We start from the raw sequence: 6000 nt of genomic DNA on the forward strand, positions 1-6000 counted from the left end.
AAAAACACACAACCATCCCCTGTGCCCAATAAAAAAAACACACTACCATCCCCTGTGCCCAATAAAAAAACACACTACCATCCCCTGTGCCCAATAAAAAAAACACACTACCATCCCCTGTGCCCAATAAAAAAAACACACTACCATCCCCTGTGCCCAATAAAAAACACACTACCATCCCCTGTGCCCAATAAAAAAAACACACTACCATCCCCTGTGCCCAATAAAAAAAACACTACCATCCCCTGTGCCCAATAAAAAAAACACACTACCATCCCCTGTGCCCAATAAAAAAAACACACTACCATCCCCTGTGCCCAATAAAAAAAACACACTACCATCCCCTGTGCCCAATAAAAAAACACACTACCATCCCCTGTGCCCAATAAAAAAAACACACTACCATCCCCTGTGCCCAATAAAAAAAACACACTACCATCCCCTGTGCCCAATAAAAAACACACACTACCATCCCCTGTGCCCAATAAAAAACACACACTACCATCCCCTGTGCCCAATAAAAAAAACACACTACCATCCCCTGTGCCCAATAAAAAAAACACTACCATCCCCTGTGCCAATAAAAAAAACACACTACCATCCCCTGTGCCCAATAAAAAAAACACACTACCATCCCCTGTGCCCAATAAAAAAAACACACTACCATCCCCTGTGCCCAATAAAAAACACACTACCATCCCCTGTGCCCAATAAAAACACACACTACCATCCCCTGTGCCCAATAAAAAACACACTACCATCCCCTGTGCCCAATAAAACACACTACCATCCCCTGTGCCCAATAAAAAACACACTACCATCCCCTGTGCCCAATAAAAAACACACTACCATCCCCTGTGCCCAATAAAAAACACACTACCATCCCCTGTGCCCAATAAAAAAAACACACTACCATCCCCTGTGCCCAATAAAAAACACACTACCATCCCCTGTGCCCAATAAAAACACACTACCATCCCCTGTGCCCAATAAAAAACACACTACCATCCCCTGTGCCCAATAAAAAAACACACTACCATCCCCTGTGCCCAATAAAAAACACACTACCATCCCCTGTGCCCAATAAAAACACACTACCATCCCCTGTGCCCAATAAAAAACACACTACCATCCCCTGTGCCCAATAAAAAAACACACTACCATCCCCTGTGCCCAATAAAAAAACCACACAACCTTCCCCAAAGAAACTAAATAAGTTAGATACTAAATTTCAAACTGTCCTCAAGGTAGTTAGTTACCTGATGTGATCCCCCTGGAAGAGTAGAATAATAGAATATGTTCTGACCAGGCAATTAAAAAATACCTGAGTCAATTATCCATGAGAGCAACAGAGACAAAGAGTAGGCCCACCATTCACCTCTCAGCAATTATGAAATTCTCCCAGATCGATGATATTGACGATCGCCGTCTTTACATTCATATTAATTAGTCATATCAAATGACATAATCACAGGCCATCAGTAGGTTTCCCTGCTAGAAAGGTTATCAGGACAGAATCCTAATGGGTGCTCTGGGTATAAGAGATACTGTGGTACTGTGTGTGTGTGTGTGTGTATCACCTGGTGTGTGATATCACATAGTGAGAGTTGTAACTGTCAGTTCTAAAGATGACCCTGTGGTTTCACCGGTGCTGCCATGAACACCAGCTATTCTTTGTCTCCCCAACATTCACTAGTAATTAATGAATGGTTATAATGTACTCACACTGACAAAAAAAAGCTTGACATTTATTGGAAAGCCATGTAGCCTTTGCCTGCTTCTACCATTGGAAGAAAAAATAAATGGTGATTTCTTATTCCGAGGTTCTTCAGAGAGAACTGGTCATTAGTTGCCCTATCAGAATTCAGAATGTGGTAGCCACTCAATTGGCTTCCAGAATTACTGAAACTTCACAACCAGCATTTCTGAACAACCTGGGAACAGGGTCCTACTTGGGGTCATTTTATTTGTGATGAATAGTTACAAAAAGTAAAAAACATAATCAAAACCTGCTTGGGGTTCATGACCAGCCTGCGGAAGAAGTACATCTTCCGGTGATTTAGTCCATAGCATCCTGTTTAGAGGTGATGGTCCCTGCAGCGATCTCAGCATTCAGATGGTCTGACAGGACACCCAGGAGACTGAGGAAGAGGTGGTAGTGAAGGAGAGATGACTTTCACCCCCTTACAATGATAAATGCACAGAGTACAAGTTAAAAGCGTAGCAATAGACTTCACTATGTAGGGTCAACACAAAACCAAGGGATAGCCTCTAACCTGGACTCAACAGGGAAGGGTTCGTAGAGGAACTTCTTGTAGAAGTCTTTCTTAATGTCGTGGACCAGGATCACAGCTTTGCCCTGGTCGTCATACTGAGGGTGGCCTGCATGGCCCATCTTCTGCAGCACGTCTGGAGAGACCACAACACAACTACAGTAACCACAGTCCAAATGGAACAGCTACAGGCCTAGGAGAGCTGAACCACTTTCTACAGAACGACAACCTACTGTAACTACAGGAGATAAACCACAGCTACAGAACAACTACAACCTACTGTAACTACAGGAGAGATAAACCACAGCTACAGATCAACTACAACCTACTGTAACTACAGGAGAGATAAACCACAGCTACAGAACAACTACAACCTACTGTAACTACAGGAGAGATAAACCACAGCTTCAGAACAACTACAACCTAATGTAACTACAGGAGAGATAAACCACAGCTACAGAACAACTACAACCTAATGTAACTACAGGAGAGATAAACCACAGCTACAGAACAACTACAACCTACTGTAACTACAGGAGAGATAAACCACAGCTACAGAACAACTACAACTTACTGTAACTACAGGAGAGATAAACCACAGCTACAGAACAACTACAACCTACTGTAACTACAGGAGAGATAAACCACAGCTACAGAACAACTACAACCTACTGTAACTACAGGAGAGATAAACCACAGCTACAGAACAACTACAACCTAATGTAACTACAGGAGAGATAAACCACAGCTACAGAACTACTACAACCTACTGTAACTACAGGAGAGATAAACCACACCTACAGAACAACTACAACCTACTGTAACTACAGGAGAGATAAACCACAGCTACAGAACAACTACAAGCTACTGTAACTACAGGAGAGATAAACCACAGCTACAGATCAACTACAACCTACTGTAACTACAGGAGAGATAAACCACACCTACAGATCAACTACAACCTACTGTAACTACAGGAGAGATAAACCAAAGCTACAGAACAACTACAAGCTACTGTAACTACAGGAGAGATAAACCACAGCTACAGATCAACTACAACCTACTGTAACTACAGGAGAGATAAACCACACCTACAGATCAACTACAACCTACTGTAACTACAGGAGAGATAAACCACACCTACAGAACAACTACAACCTAATGTAACTACAGTAGAGATAAGCCACACCTACAGATCAACTACAACCTAATGTAACTACAGGAGAGATAAACCACAGCTACAGAACAACTACAACCTACTGTAACTACAGGAGAGATAAACCACACCTACAGATCAACTACAACCTACTGTAACTACAGGAGAGATAAACCACAGCTACAGAACAACTACAACCTACTGTAACTACAGGAGAGATAAACCACAGCTACAGAACAACTACAACCTACTGTAACTACAGGAGAGATAAACCACAGCTACAGATCAACTACAACCTACTGTAACTACATGAGAGATAAACCACAGCTACAGAACAACTACAACCTACTGTAACTACAGGAGAGATAAACCACACCTACAGAACAACTACAACCTACTGTAACTACAGGAGAGATAAACCACAGCTACAGAACAACTACAACCTACTGTAACTACAGGAGAGATAAACCACAGCTACAGAACAACTACAACCTACTGTAACTACAGGAGAGATAAACCACAGCTACAGAACAACTACAACCTACTGTAACTACAGGAGAGATAAACCACACCTACAGAACAACTACAACCTACTGTAACTACAGGAGAGATAAACCACAGCTACAGAACAACTACAACCTACTGTAACTACAGGAGAGATAAACCACAGCTACAGAACAACTACAACCTACTGTAACTACAGGAGAGATAAACCACAGCTACAGAACAACTACAACCTACTGTAACTACAGGAGAGATAAACCACAGCTACAGAACAACTAGAACCTACTGTAACTACAGGAGAGATAAACCACACCTACAGAACAACTACAACCTACTGTAACTACAGGAGAGATAAACCACACCTACAGAACAACTACAACCTACTGTAACTACAGGAGAGATAAACCACAGCTACAGATCAACTACAACCTACTGTAACTACAGGAGAGATAAACCACACCTACAGATCAACTACAACCTACTGTAACTACAGGAGAGATAAACCACACCTACAGATCAACTACAACCTACTGTAACTACAGGAGAGATAAACCACACCTACAGAACAACTACAACCTACTGTAACTACAGGAGAGATAAACCACAGCTACAGAACAACTACAACCTACTGTAACTACAGGAGAGATAAACCACACCTACAGAACAACTACAACCTACTGTAACTACAGGAGAGATAAACCACAGCTACAGATCAACTACAACCTACTGTAACTACAGGAGAGATAAACCACACCTACAGAACAACTACAACCTAATGTAACTACAGGAGAGATAAACCACAGCTACAGAACAACTACAACCTACTGTAACTACATGAGAGATAAACCACACCTACAGAACAACTACAACCTACTGTAACTACAAGAGAGATAAACCACACCTACAGATCAACTACAACCTACTGTAACTACAGGAGAGATAAACCACACCTACAGATCAACTACAACCTACTGTAACTACAGGAGAGATAAACCACAGCTACAGATCAACTACAACCTACTGTAACTACAGGAGAGATAAACCACAGCTACAGATCAACTACAACCTACTGTAACTACAGGAGAGATTAACCACACCTACAGATCAACTACAACCTACTGTAACTACAGGAGAGATAAACCACACCTACATATTCAGATGAAAACACATGGATGTACTGGACTTTCTAACTCACTACCAAACGGGGAGTATTTGACCAGACAGGAAAACAGAAGTAGACTTAATTCAATCCAGAAACAGTGATGGAAACAACTGGACATGAGCCTGTACCTGTGATGGGGTAGTCCACATAGCGTCTGGTCGTCCCGTCGTAGTACTCAGTACCTTTGACAATGACCAGATGGGCAGGGAAGTTGACTCCCCAGGCCAGAGTACTGGTGGCTATCAGTATCTGGAGACAGAGAGAGATTAGTGTCATACCTGTCATGGATTTAACAAAGTAAAGCAGAAACACCTTCAGTGTCGTATCTGCAACATTTTGGATATACCTGCACCTATTCAATATGTATATATACCTGCACCTATTCAATATGTATACACCTGTAAGTATTCTACCTGTAACTATTCAATATGTATATACCTGCAACTATTCAATACATATACACCTGTAACTATTCCACCTGTAACTATTCAATACGTATATACCTGTAGGAGGAACATCAGTGTGTCATTCATGTATGAGTGTCTATTATTTGTTTTTTACCTGTGTCTCCTGTCTGTGTCATACCTGTGTGAGAGTCGTCTGTCTGTGTGTCACTGTCCGATCAGGGTCCCACCTGGACCTATCAGGGTCCTATCCTACCTGGACCTATCAGGGTCCTACCCACCTGGACCTATCAGGGTCCTACCTGGACCTATCAGGGTCCTATCCCACCTGGTCCTATCAGGGGCCTATCCCACCTGGTCCTATCAGGGTCCTATCCCACCTGGACCTATCAGGGTCCTACCTGGACCTATCAGGGTCCTATCCCACCTGGTCCTATCAGGGGACTATCCCACCTGGACCTATCAGGGTCCTATCCCACCTGGACCTATCAGGGTCCTACC

The 6000-nt window shown here is 42.5% G+C and overlaps 1 pseudogene; it reads right to left on the minus strand.

The window, feature by feature from the left end:
* LOC135519719 (activating signal cointegrator 1 complex subunit 3-like) overlaps window positions 1-6000 on the minus strand; it is a 223170-nt pseudogene that overhangs the window by 21154 nt on the left and 196016 nt on the right.

This window comes from Oncorhynchus masou, chromosome 29 (genome assembly GCF_036934945.1).
Source record: "Oncorhynchus masou masou isolate Uvic2021 chromosome 29, UVic_Omas_1.1, whole genome shotgun sequence".
Lineage (NCBI taxonomy): Eukaryota > Metazoa > Chordata > Actinopteri > Salmoniformes > Salmonidae > Oncorhynchus > Oncorhynchus masou.